The sequence below is a fragment of the Macrobrachium nipponense genome, chromosome 12 (genome assembly GCF_015104395.2).
Source record: "Macrobrachium nipponense isolate FS-2020 chromosome 12, ASM1510439v2, whole genome shotgun sequence".
Lineage (NCBI taxonomy): Eukaryota > Metazoa > Arthropoda > Malacostraca > Decapoda > Palaemonidae > Macrobrachium > Macrobrachium nipponense.
The window spans coordinates 36,573,658-36,589,096 of NC_087205.1; the positions used below are offsets into that span (position 1 = coordinate 36,573,658).

The following is a 15,439-nucleotide window of genomic DNA, read 5'->3' on the forward strand; positions in this document are numbered from 1 at the left end:
TTAGTGTGCGTCTCTCTCTCTCTCTCTCTCTCTCTAAACGATTCGCGTTTGCCTGTCGTAAATTTTCTTGAGCTATTAGCAACAATAATTTATTTTCACAGGGAGAAACAGAGATATTTTTCTTAAATTCTGCCAATTATATATACAACAGTTTCCTTTCCCTCTATAGATGTCCTAAAGTTTAATCAGTGGAACGCGAATTGAACTGTGAGCAATCTGAGGTACAAAAATATCGAATAATACTCCAGGTTGAACGTAAGTTAACTTTTCATCACTCAAACTGATCTGCTTCAGTCATACCCTCCTAACTGCTGTTTTGGAAGAAGGAAAACGATTAAACAGTGATTAAGAAGCAAACTTTGCAAGACCGTCTGCGAGGTTTGGACCCAGCCCTTTGCTACACCCAGAACGAAGACTCAGTTTACAAGAGATACAAGAAATGAAGTAGAAGTAGTCGAAGAAGAAGAAGAAGAGAGTCCTCAGATTGCTTACCACTCTCCTTCCTTCCCACCTCGCCGTTACAGCCCAGCAGCTGCAGCCTCAGTCAACTCAACTAGCACAGCACTAGCAGGACCAGTGAGCGTCCTGCGTTGTCGGAGGGAGCACGTAGTCGCGCCGGTCTCCCCGTCGTTCGTCACGGAAAAGGGGTCCCCTCCATTTAACTTCGCGTGTTTGCAAATGTCTCTGGTGAAGTAGTGCTGAAAGTTAGTTGCGTAAGTGCCCACCTCGTTCTAAAAGGGAGACAGACACTCTCGTGAACCTAAACAGAGTAGACAGGGCCATTGGCTATGGCAGAGAGAGAGAGAACAAAATTCTTTTATGAAAGCCCCAACTGGAAGTGAGTGTGTCTGTATGATGCCTGGCTAAGCGCGATCTTCATCATCATCATTAGCGTCGTCTACGTTGACTTCGACGACATGGTTGGCGTGTAACAGGTGGGATGAGGCCACTGGGACTCTCTCTCTCTCTCTCTCTCCCTCCCTCCACGGTGTTCCCACGTAGTACTTGTCTCTGCAATACTGGTCTTGTTGTCCTCCCTCCCTCCTTTTTTATATGCTATGTTTTCACTTTATTGTTAGGTTTTGGGGTGGGGGGGTGGGGGCGATCTTTTGCTTTCGGAAACCAAGCAAGTGTTCGTTGTAATGTGCGCCTGCTCGCGAGCAAGGAGGTGGTGGTGATTCCATCTTGGGCCCCTGCCGAAATGAACACTCTCTCTGGATTTAACTGACTAGTGTGAAATCAGAGGCCCTCGTCGTTTACTGCAGATGGCGGTCCTTGAGGTGAGTACTCAGAATGACTATTTCATTTGGCTAAGGACGAATTACCCTGTGGAATACTATACACACTATTTTTACGTAATCGTTGTTATGTAAATCAAATCATTTTTACCAAACGTTGGGGTATTTAATTGACCAAATCACAGCGATGTTATGACATTATATTTCCCATTTATTGTAGAAGCAAACTAAACGCAACCGGCAAAGTATGTGACCATTTTACAAGTATTTGCAATAAAAGCTTTATTGAGCTAATTAATTACATGAACTGTTGATGTCAATTTTATTTTTCTTGCTCATTGTTTAGACGAAGAAGAGTTTTACGTAAAGGGGGTTATGTCATTCTAAAATAGGTGACATATACATTCAGGGAAACAATTAAAAATATCGTTAAGGTAATTCCATGGTGTTGTCTTCAAATTAGTTATTGCCTTTATATGAGGTGGTGAATCGATAGCTTTTATGTAGACCATGGAAAAATCCATTTCATAGTTTACGTTGCTATACGCTGATGATGATGATGATGATGATTATTATTAAAATAGGAAGGTCAGTAATTATTATTATTATTATTATTAAAATGGAGAGGTCAGTAAATAAATAGCAACAAATAAAGATATGAAAGTGATGACTGAGCCTTTTCCCTTATCTAATATTAAACATCTCTTGGAAATATCGTATACAAAATAATTTTGTAGTTATAATTTGTATTATGATAAACTACAATGTACAAATTAAGTATACAGTGAAGGGCCGTGGTATGAGATTTTGAATTCACGGATTTTCAGTTGAAATGACACGTTTGTAACGGTTCCCAGGAGCAAGAGATGCTGGCATACGGCCAACCTATTTTTATGAGGATCTCTCCTGTTATTAGGAAACCACTTATAGCCAAGTTATCAAAATCCAGAAGTATTTCTCAAGCAACAGAACATAAGAATGGAAAAATAAATAATAATATAAAATAAGTTTTTTGGGGGGAATATATTTTGTTTTTATTTGAGAATTTTGCAGTATAAAAAAATCAAAGCCCATTCGATTAGAAATGTCAGGATTTTAGAAAGTATTCCCAGAATGTAGATTCAGATTAGAATAATCTTGAACGGTATTCTAATTTCAAACTGGAGGCATAATGGCTGATAGAAATTTTGTTCTTAAGTGTCTTTAGCTTTGGAGCGAAATGCCTTGGAAAACTCGTGTTAGCAGTTCAACTCCCATTGCCTCTTGCATCAGGATGCAAATGCAAATCATCTGGCCACTGAAGAATTATTTTAGAGCAAAGACAGATTCACCCACACGCGCAGTAAGTATTCCAGTATACCTTTCTCCGGTTTGGGACTGGCCTGAATGTATAAAATCTCAACAGTATCCTTGACAGTGTCTCAATTATAAAAGCTATTGGTGTTTAAAAAAGCTTATCTGGCATAACTGCATTTATGATCATCGACGATAAAACTTCATTATAGAATATACAGTATATACACCAGTGTAGGCCTATATGTTGATCACATATTTTAGCCGCCATTTAATTCCAGCCATTTATCTTTACTGATAAAATAGGTAGACTGGGAAAGCTAGAGCATTGATATAGCCCCGGGGCCGAGTGAGATAGGCACACAGCGGAGAGGAAGACACTGCCAGTGATTTCTATTTCATAAATTACAGTTGCCTATAAAAGATTATGCCGTTTACTAAGATGCTTAAAATGACAATAAGAAAAAGAAAAGGTCATCATGGTTGACGTGCCTTAGTAATTAAGTGTAATAATTTGCGTGCGTCTTTTTTTTTCTTTTTTATTCTTGCTTCCGGTTACGAGTGAAAATTCATGAGCAAAGAAGTGAATTTTAGCTTTCAAAGTATTTAGAAAACTTTGTAATCCTTACTTTTTGAATAGCCTGCAGCCAGAATAAACAATTCAGTAAAGTGATAAAACAAGAAGATTTTTCCATATATGTAGAGATCTCACCAGATTCTGGTAACGCTGATAGCCATCTTTAACAAGCTTTAATTAATTAACAAAGCACAGAGAAATGAGGATTAATAAATAGAAAGAAGTATTATTAATAAGAAACACTGATTAATAAGGAACACTGCTAAAAACCAGGATTCATAAGGAGTCAAAGGGATTTATGATTGTAATGATGAAATTTATGGAGAAAACGAAATTAATATGATGAGATATTTATGAAATGAAGGACTGATGGATGAACAGGTTCTTCATATTTATCAGTACATAATTTTGAGAGAAATATGAAGAGAGTACATGGAAAAAAAATATTAATTTTTAATAAAGAGGCGTTTGTTGATGAAGTGATGCAATGAAGGTCAAAATGAGAGAGCTTAATCACAGGGTAAACTTTGGGGAAAATAAATTTAGTGTTCTTAAAAAAATTAAAGCGTTTATAATACATAATACATAATGAGATGAATTTCATTCATGCAGAGGTTCAAGAATAGAATAACAGAGGAGAAGGTTAAATGTAACTGTGGTGATTTATGAATAAGGAAAGACGATAAATAAATAGCATGAGAATCTTTTATTGATTTAGATTTATATGAAGATACATCGAAAATGATATTGTTTACTGAGACCCCAAGATTTTACTGTTTAACATTTATCCTTAATTGCGTTTCGTACCTCGTCAATTTTTTTTTCTTTTTAAAGGGAGAGAGAGAGTCTCAATGCATGTTTTAGTTTTAGTCACAAAATGGTTGAAACTAGAACAAAAATAGTTACGTTTAAACTTCCAATCACCAACAAAACTGAAGGTTATACCCACTGTTAGAAATCTCGGAATCTGTTTCAGTAAACAAAATAAATTTCCTTCAAACGTCAAGAGAATCTCAAACAGAAGTGAAACAACTTCAATGCCTACTTATCCCCTAAAGTATTGACGCACAAGATCGGAGTGTCAAAACCAGATGTTCGTATCGTGGATGAAATTTTTACCTCAAGAAATGAAAATGGTCAATTACCAGATATCATCTTCCATCTTTCTATTTAAGGGGAGAAGTTGATCGAGACAAGATTAAATGTGAAGGAGAGCTAGGAGACACATTTTCGTGGAAAACGGATAATTGTAGGTTAATATATTTATTGTGTATGCTAGGTGATAGTTTCATTAAAATGTTTATCTTATATGCTAGGTGATAGTTTAGTTCCATAAGATATATAATATATATATATATATATATATATATATATATATCTATATATATATACTGTATGTATGTATCATATATATATATATATATAATATATAGTGTATAGTATTATATATATATGTATATATATCTATATATTATATATATATATATATATTTATATATATATATATATATTATATATATATATATATATAGATATATATATATATATATATAATATATATATAATATATATATATAATATTATATAAATAATGTTTGTGTGTATTTGTAAGAATTCTACTTACTTGTATAATGCATTTGTATAATTTTATAAAACTGATTATTCTGATGTATAATGTATACAAAACTAATAACTGAATTTCAGGTGAGCGTAAGAATATACAGACCCAGTGTTTTTCTCCCATAAACTCATTGACATAGGCTTAAAATAAATTGGTTCAAATATCTTGGAAAGACAACTCCAATTTCCTAGACACACCTGATCTCTCTCTCTCTCTCTCTCTCTCTCTCTCTCTCCTCTCTCTCTCTCTCTCGAAGGCATATGGCGTTTGGATTCTATTCCGGCATCTCCTCTCCCATTCATAATATAGCAGAATGAATTATTGATACTTTGTCGCATAGAGCTAAGTTGTTTACGATTACAAAACGAAGCACACATGGGTAGGGACTGCAGTAGAAGTATCTTTGAATGTGGGAGAATGCCCTCTATTTTTTATTTCACCCTTTTTTCAGACAGGCATTTGAATTAAATATCAACTCAACCTAGGTTCAGAATATATCCTATCTCAGTTTTTATATTATGAAAAATTTCAGGGATTGCTTCAGTTTCTTCCATTTTGACTGTATTTTTTGTTAAATGTCGTAATGTCAAGGTTCTCTTCATTTACATCTGATATCTTTTAAACATAATTGTTTCTGTAATCGAATAAATTGCTAAATTATTGTTTCTCTGATAATATCTTGTCATTTAATATATATCTTTCCTTCTTTTGGCAAAACGTGGTTTTGGCTAGTGTGCGCTGAAAAAAATATCTAATACTGTAATTTTATTTTCAATTTGTAACCTGGATTATTGTCTTAAATAAAATCGAAGTATAGGGGAAGTCCTGCGCATCGGATAAAGCTATTTTTTTTATTGTTGGAAAAGAACTAGGAGCTTTGAGTATATATATATATGTATATATATATATATATATACATATATATGTATATATACATACATAATACATACATATATAGTATATATATATGTGTGTGTATATATATATATATATATATATATATATATATATATATATATATATATATATCTATAATACAATATATTATATATATATATATATATATATAGATATATGTAGATATATATATATTATATATGTATATATGTATATATATGTATATATATATATATATATATATATATATATATATATATATAGATATATATATATGTACTTTTGAATATCGTTAGGAATAACTGAGTGCCTTCTAAGAATAATGATTACAGCACATTATCATAAAATTATAATATCATGGCTAATAAACACTTTAAAAACAAACAGGAGAGAGAGAGAGAGAGAGAGAGAGAGAGAGAGAGAGCCTTTCTTAAGTTACCTTTACAAATAGAAAATAAACTGTGTAATAATTTATTTTTATTTTGTGCCCTGATGTTATTTTGAAGGCAAGAGAGGAACTACCGTGACCTATTTTCTTTGCAGGTCAGAAAGTACGTAGCGATTTAAAGCATGTGTTGTCAGCCATTTTATGCCTTAATTATCAATAATTCCATAGAGAAATGAGAAAGAATCCTATATGGTCCTTCATAAGGAGTGTTAATGTTTTTACTAGTCGCTATATTCTGCGATGGATAAATACGAGTTTTATATACGGGCATAGGCGTACGAGCCAGGGGGCTGCTCCCCCCCCCCAAGATAGATGGCAGAGAGAAATTTTCGGTCAGAGTAGCCAATGTAGCAGGGCTATTAATTTAAAAGGCAGACCCGGACTAAATCCGGCCCGTGAGTATTTTTTTTCTATGTATGAAATTTTACTTTTCCCTTCAAAACCCAAGAGACAAAACTTCTTTTCGGTTTTTTTATATGTTTTTATTATTATTATAGATAAACTATCAGCCGGGGATGACAGGCTGAGCTGTGGATGGTCGTGTCTGTACCGTCCGTTCGTAAATTAGTAAATGACGTAATAGTGGGCAGGGCTATAAACTGTACGTGTCCCCAAGTGACGTCCAGCCTGCCAGTTTGCTCCGTGCTTGATGGAAGCTGAACAGCGACACATATCCGGACTTTTCTTTTTTGACATTGAGCAGTGTTGGGGAAGTACTGGGAGGAGAAATCGTTGGTGCTCTCAAATTTCACTTCTCATTCATGTTGAGAGCGATTCGTCCACCATTTTTCTTCTTAAATCCTGTGATACAGGGATTGTTACAAGGCTATTAATCATCCTTCTCATTAAGAGGCTACGATTTAGGTTTTTGTACTTAGATCAGGAATTCCGAACATTTGAGACAGGAAGCGTTAACTCTGAGGACTGGCAGGGTTGCTAAACCCATATTTTTGTACTTAAAACTTACTTATGGTGGTTTACTTTCTTTATTCATTACCATGGCGATGGTAAGGAAACAGTTGACACTGTTGGGTCATTAATGACCAGAAATTGAGTAAATATTTTTATTCAAGTAATTTTAGTTGTTTAATGTTACGTATCTTATGCGACATAAAATTTGATGTCCTTTTCCGGGGGAAATGCCCAATGCTGCATGCTTGTCCTTTTTCCCATTAGGCCTGGCGGGTCTAAATTTGCTTGAGTCTCTGTAATGGGTTACATGGAGGTTGGTCACTATATTTTCCCCAAAAATCTTGGTTAATGTGGTACCTCCACTTTTCTATCTCGTGAATCCTGATCCGATGAAAATCAACATGACTGATATCGTTGGCTACTTATGATAAATATTCAAACTATTGCTTCAGTAATGTATTTGGATATTCTATACAGACAAGAAGGCTTTAAAATTTTCCCTCACAGCTTGTATAACACCCAGATGTGCCGAGATGGCAGTGCGCACGTGCAACGTCTTTGATGACGTCACACCAACACCTTGTATATCACCCAGATGAGCCGAGATGGCAGTGCGCACGTGCCGCGTCCTCTTCACCCTTGGTGAACATATGACGTCACACCAGCTATAGGTTATTAGTCGTAGGAGTTCCCGGAGTAAATTTTGAGTCAAATATTTAGTGGCTATGAATTGAACTAACTGTTTACTCTTCCTTTTTAAATAGTACCGTATTGAATTAGATTGTCAATGTACAAAATGCCCAATCATTTCTTTAAAGTATATACTACCGATAAGTTATATTTTCCAGCATTTGTTATTATTATTATTATTATTATTATTATTATTATTATTATTATTATTATTATTATTGTTATTATTAACATGTTTAGCGATACATGAAAAAGCAAATATGCTGTTATTATTTGTTTCTATTTTAATGTATAAGTACTCAGAGACGAAATGGAGGTACTATAAAGTATGACCCTTCCATGTTCCATCACAGCTCTGCTATATAGCCTATGTAAAATATTTTGTAGAAAACCGATACCTAGTATGACCAAAAGTCTTCATTTTATTTTATTTGTTTTTATAACAGCGAAGCATAATAGTATAGAGTATCCGTTGTGTCTGCCTCTTTGTCTGTCTTTGTGGCTGACATTCTGTCTGTCTGTCTGTCTGTGTCAGGTATACTAAAGGAAGGACATAATTGTAATCGACACTTGACAGACAGACACACTCGATCAGCATAATCGTATGGTGGGTTGCATGCACGAAGGTAAAGAAAATGTGCTCCCCAGCACCTCCACATTATTTATATATTTATTTATTGATTTATTTATTTACCTATTTAACCAATCTGGGTTTTCACATGCATCAAACTCTTGTAAAGTCCTCTCCGTAATATGCTGTTTATATAGCTATGGATTAATTTTTTGTTAACACTTTATGTAATGTGTGGACTTTGTGACTGCTAATGTTATACACAGGGTTTCCACTCCATGGTCTGTAAAACTTTTCCCACATTTTTCCAGGAATTTTGACAAAGAAAATTTTTAAGCGTAACTTTACTGATGATTCGATGAACAAAGAAAATTTTTAAGTGTAATATTACTGATGATTCGATGAACAAAGTGTTTGAGCGTAATTTTATTGATGATTCGATGAACAAAGAAAGCGTTTAAGCGTAATTTTACTGATGATTCGATGAACAAAGAAAGTGTTTAAGCGTAATTTTACTGATGATTTAATGAACAAAGGAAGTGTTTAAGCGTAAGTTTACTGATGATTCGATGAACAAAGAAAATTTATAAGTGTAATATTACTGATGATTCGATGAACAAAGAAAGTGTTTAAGCGTAATTTTACTGAGGATTCGATGAACAAAGGAAGGAAACTGCTAGAGCATGATAGCCATTCAGTTCACAATTAATCTTACCTCAAACACAAGGAACAAAATCATGAAAAAAGTACCTTATCGTAAACTTCAGTTTTCACCAAAAAATTCTCCGTCTTTTTCATGATATTAAAAAACAAAACCCCTGACTTTTCTTAACTTAATTTTTTTCCAACCTTCCAGAGGCGGTGGGAACCCTGTTTAGCGCAATTCGCTGTTCATACATTGATTACGTTATTTCATGGTTTTCACTTCAGATGATGCGTTAGGCGGTGAAAAGTGGGATATTAGAAAACAGTGCAAATTTTCACGTCCTGAGCCAGCAGAGTTCAGATACAGAAACCTACATCACAGTGGTAAACAGTGCTTAGTGAATATTACGTGTCGTTTTGCATTATGGCTGACATCCATGGAGACAGAATGTGACCTTGGCACCGACGTGTCACTTGCTCCAAATGCAACGAAACTGTAGTTTCTGATCGCAAGGTTCCTCTTGCTAAAAGTCAAGACAAAGGGAAAATTATGAAGTTTGCAGAAAAATGTGACGAGTCACCTAAAACTCAGCTACTTTGGTATCAGTATCACTTCGAGAACACTGATGATTCAAGACGTAGACCAGAAGTTCCAGACCCACTATGTAGTCATTCAGTTGATTCACATCCAACTCTGGACGTCAGCTCAATTGCTGCTGATTAGCAAATGAAAGAAGAACCATCAGCAGGAGCTTCATTTGAAGTAAACTTGGGTTTCAGTGATGGAGATAATTCTCAAATTTCTACACATGTATCTTCAGCTCCCAGTCCAGAGATCACAGTTCTGCTTGCTGTCCGCACTAGTGAGCAAGGACAACCCCCCTGTCATGATCTTCATGAGTGGCGTAAGCTTCCAATTCTTTAAAAATACAACACCCAGAAATTCTTTCCTTGTTTTTGGTGAATATAAAAGAATTTTAATCTATGCAATGGTAAGAGTGAGCACGCCCCAACACGCCCCCTACCCAACACCGAAATATAAACACAAAAAATACGTTATGTTATTCAATTTGCTACGCTTCCGGTAATGATATTGTAATTAAATACGTTCTCTTCTAGATATTTGATTTCTTCTTTGTGTCCTGTACTGTTCAGGGCCTCTGGCCTAGTTATCCCTTGCTCCAAGTGTGCTCGAGACAGAGTTTTATGGGTAACTTAGGAAAAACTTACTCTCTCCCCCTGCTCATTCGGAAGTTCTATACATCAGAGGCCTGGGGGAGAAGTTAAAGGTCCTTATGTTATTAGTTTCTCATACGTGGATGTTCTAAATTAATACGAGTAATAATAATAGCCTGATGCGTGTGATGATGCCATATAGTAGGTGTTCCAGATTCTCTTTATTTCTTGATTCGCTGGTTTGTGCTGAAGAGAAAGTCAGTTAAATGAACTAGTATGTGGTTGTGTGTTGATATTATTTGTTAAAGTTTGGGCAGATACAAGAGAGAGTGAGAGAGAGCCACTTCCTATCTTTGAAAGTTCCAAGATCGGACCAGCAGTTACGGGGGAGATTACACATCGATCAGTCTACCGCCGAGAGCCACCTTTTACAAACAAACTACCTGCAATCAATAGCGTAACAGGTCATTAACTATGACAGGTATTGTGGGTGGACGTGTTATTAGTCCTCAGACCTGTTTAGAAGTGATAACGACTAAGCCCTTTCGCCGAGATAGCCGAAGCGAATTCTCCATTAAATCGCACCCTTGTAAATCCTTGGATTTTATATACATTTCAGTCTTTTGTCACTTCAGATTTTGATGGGAGGTTCTATCAATGCAGATTTTGTTGCATTTTGATGGGAGTTCTATAAATCAATATTTTGATGTATTTTATGGGGGTTCTGTCAATTTAGATATGGATGTGTTTTGATGGGAGTTCTACCAATTTGGATTTACATGTATTTTCATGGGAATGCTGTCACTTTAGATTTTGATGTTTTTTGATGGGAATTCTATCACTTTAGATTTTGATGGGAGTTCTATCACTTTAGATTTTGAGGTATTTTGATGGAAGTTCTATCAATTTAGATTTTTATTTATTGTGATGGGAGATACGGCGTCGACCACGAAGGTGTTCGTGTAATGGACGATGCCCTCAAGTTCGGAACAAGTTAAGTTTGTGGTGAGTAATGGGAATGTTATTGTCTGACATGTTGTTGCGTCACCCCAAGTTGCAACAGAGGTCGTTTGGTCGTCAAATCTTGTATTTATTGTTGAGGCTAATTCAAAATGGCCTGCATTCCAGTTCATTGAGTCGGAATTCTGATCTCTTTTGTACTTGCAAGTATTCAGTCGCTTGCAACGTCTTTATGGCGGATGGCACCAGGAGCTGCGGATGATGAAGATGTCAGGAACAGAAAACGGAGGAAAATGTTGTTGAAGTCTCTCTCTCTCTCTCTCTCTCTCTCTCTCTCTCTCTCTCTCTCTCTCTCAATCCTTTGAAATAGAGAGGAAAATTGTTCTGACTTTATACGGGTAGTTTTTTTTTTATTTCTCACAAAAATTAAATAAAGAATCTCTCTGCTCTCTCTCTCTCTCTCTCTCTCTCTCTCTCTCTCTCTCAATCCTGTGAAATGGAGTGGAAAATCGTTCTGACTTTACACGGGTGTTTTATTTAATTTCCCACAAATGTCTCTCTAAACGATAAAAAAATTTCCTTTAAACGGTAAGGTTTTACCTCCTCTTTGTGATTACTCAGGAAAACAGAATAAGGTAGAATTCTCTCTCTCTCTCTCTCTCTCTCTCTCTCTCTCTCTCTCTCTCTCTCTCTCTCCGTTAATAAAACATTTTGCTTTAAACGTTAAGGTTTTATCTCCTCTTTGTGATTTCTCAAGAAAACAGAATAAGGTAGAATTCTCTCTCTCTCTCTCTCTCTCTCTCTCTCTCTCTCTCTCTCTCTCTCTCTCTCTGTGGTTTCCAGGGCGCCTATAAAGGGTGATGAAAAGTATTTTTTTACATATACACTCTTGACTTCTCTCCACTCTGTGAATTTTTCTTTTATTCAAAGTTCCACACGGGTCTGTCAGCAACTGGGAAGAAGTTCCTTACACACACACACACACACACACACACAAATATATGTGTGTGTATATATGTATATATATATATATATATATATATACATATATATATGTATATTTGTATAACTGTGTGTGTAGAATCTGGTAATTTTTACCAGATACATACAATAGCCACAAAGCCATTTTAACTTCTCGAAGAATTCGAGAGGTTATGAGGGTAGTGTGGCTATTACAATTACACACACACACACACAAGAAGCACTGGGAGCTGAATTGCTAACTCGAATTTTTCCAAGGCATTTCTCTCCAAACCTTAGACACTATAAGAACAAAATATCCAGCAGAAATTATGCCTCCAGTTTGCAATTCAAATTCCTTTCAAAATTATTCTAATTTGAGTTTACATTCTGGGAAGACTTTGTAAGGGTCCTGACGTTTGTAATCAAATGGGTTTTGATTTTTTTTTTTGTTTTTGTTTTTTAATACTGCGAAATTTCCCTAGGCAAAAAAAAGATAATTTTGAATTTTTTTTATTTTGTATTTTTCCTATGCTTATGTTCTATTGCTTGAGAAATACTTTAGGATTTGGATAATTTCGCAATAAGTTGTTTCCTAATAGCATAACAAGTCATAATAAACAATAAAAGAAAGAGTGAGAGAGAGGGAGAGAGAGTAAGTCTTTAATAAGCTGGCCTTTGCTCCTGGAAAACCGTTACATACATGTCATTTCAACTAAAGTTGCGTGTTTTAACTCATGCCATTGTCTTTCATCGTTTACGTAATTTTCACAGTATACTTTATCATAATACAAATTATAATTACGAAGCAATTTATGTACATTTCCAAGAAACGTTCAGTACTAGATAAGGGAAAATTCTCTCTCTCTCTCTCCTAAAGGGCGCTTATAAACTTTGATGACAAGTCTTATATATATATATATATATATAATATATATATATATATATATATATATATATATATTCTCTCTTGACTTCTCTCCACGCAGTGAATCCTTCTTTTTTGCAAACTTCACGGATCTGTTGGGAGTGTGAACAATTGCCTTTTTTTTAAAGAAAATATTTTAGACATTGTCGTGGTCGAAATGTAAACTAAATAAGGGTTTTTGGTCATAAATGATACACACACAAATATATATATATATATATATATATATGATATATATATATATACATATATATATAATATACATATATATGTATATATATATATATATATATATTATATATAATATATATCCTATATATGATATATATAATCTATATATATATATATACTATATATATATATATATATATATATATCATATATATATATATATATATAATATATCTATATTTATTACTAATAAATAAATATAATATAATATATTATATATCTATGTTAAGGAGATATATATATAGTATATATCTATATGATATACATATATATCGTATTATAATATATTATAAATTATTATTGTTATAATATATTAAAATATCTTAATATACCTCTATTAATATATATAATAAAATATATATATTATACTTTATAATATATATATATATATATATTTAGCTATATCTATATATTTATAATAATAATTATAATGTTATATAATAACTAATAATATTATATATAATCTATATAAATATACTAAATAATATGGGATATCTTATATCTTATTAAATATTAAATTAAATATTAATAATAATACATATATTATATAATTAATATTCTATATATATATAAATAATATATAAATATAATGGTGTAAATTAAAATATATACTTATAAAATAATTAATATATTAATAAATATAATATATTCTATAATTATATATTCTATTTAATATTAATATAATATACTCCTTTTTTTGTAAGATTCAGATTCCCTGTCTCCACTCAAAGACAAAGAGAATGAGAGAGCCTACCGAACAGGTGACCATGCCCTGAACGTCCTAGTAATGTAAAACACTCAAGAATCCTTTCGCTATGAAGGATACGTAGGATATTCTGAAGAGATCAATTTTATATTGTTTCCAATTCCCTTTCTCTTGAAATGGCACGTGTAGCAGTGAGTTAAAAAGAGCGAGAGAACGTCCCCCAGGGAAGGATTACGTAAGGATGCGACTCTTAGTGTACGACGCATTAGACAGCTAGATTCGTTATTATTGACGAGGGAGAGAAGGTAAAGAGAAAAAAGAAAAAAAAACAGATTTGAACATTGTCAGTATCTCAGTATTCGTGGGTTAATTTGTGGTTGTGAAGGGAATACGATTGTACCAATTACTGTAACATGTAGAAGTAAAAAATAAAATATACCCTACACACAAACGCACTACACACACAGACACACACACACACATATATATATATATATATATATATATATATATATAGTATATATATATATATATATGTGTGTGTGTGTGTGTGTGTGTGTTTGTGTGTAGGGTATATTTTATTTTTTAACTTCTACATGTTACAGTAATTGGTACAATCGTATTCCCTTCACAACCACACTAAGAGTCTCATCCTTACGTAATCCTTCCCTGGGCGACGTTCCCTCGCTCTTTTTAACTCACTGCTACACGTGCCATTTCAAGAGAAAGGGAATTGGAAACAATATAAAATTGATCTCTTCAGAATATCCTACGTATCCTTCATAGCGAAAGGATTCTTGAGTGCTTTACATTACTAAGACGTTCAGGGCATGATCACAGTTCGGTAGGCTCTCTCATTCTCTTTGTCTTTGAGTGGAGACAGGGAATCTGATCTTCAAGAAGATTTATTTTCTATCTTCATGGAAGACAGGATGATCGTATGGCGTCTGTATAAAGTGTTTTCGTGATTGTGATTTGATCATTTACTTACATTTTTACTATTTATGTATTAATTTCTTTGTTAATTATTTTTAATGGGTGATCTCTTTTTTCTATATTTTCCCCTACCTCCTGTCACTTCTTCCTAATGATCACCATATTCTTTGGACTCTGAGATTTCATTTCAATGGCCTCTGTGGCCTTGTTTCATATGAATAGGGTTCATCTTCTGAATAATACCAAAAGTGTTAATAGGTTACTGTTAAAAGATATTGCTGCATCAGCCAAGTTGATTCTGTAGAGAGTTTTCTCTAGCTTCCTTATGACAGCTTTCTCTTGGTTACTACAACTGGTGAGTAACGTGCCAATACTATAATTAATGCACAGAACCCCTGCATCTGGTGCCCATCCCTGTCCCTTACGACCCCTGATTGGCTGTTGATCAGCCAGTCACATGGCTGGAAAGTTGCAAACTGGTCATTGTCTCTCAAAACGTCATATAGTGAGCATCTGCGCTCCGACCTCTAACGACAGTCATGTCTTTCAAACGTTGTAACTTTTAATATACCTCATTGTTACCCGAAGAAAAGTCGTGTTTCTCAAATTCATCACTAAACATCGTCAAGCCAACTATTTTGAGATTTTTA

At 34.0% G+C, this 15,439-nt stretch overlaps 1 protein-coding gene across 1 annotated transcript in view; it reads left to right on the forward strand.

Annotated features, from left to right (window-relative positions):
* Positions 1-585: 585 nt before the first annotated feature.
* Positions 586-15,439, forward strand: part of LOC135224779 (protein piccolo-like) — an 819,328-nt gene continuing 804,474 nt past the window's right edge. The window contains 1 exon segment of the mRNA XM_064264104.1: positions 586-713. The gene's annotated coding sequence lies outside the window, so the exon portion shown is untranslated.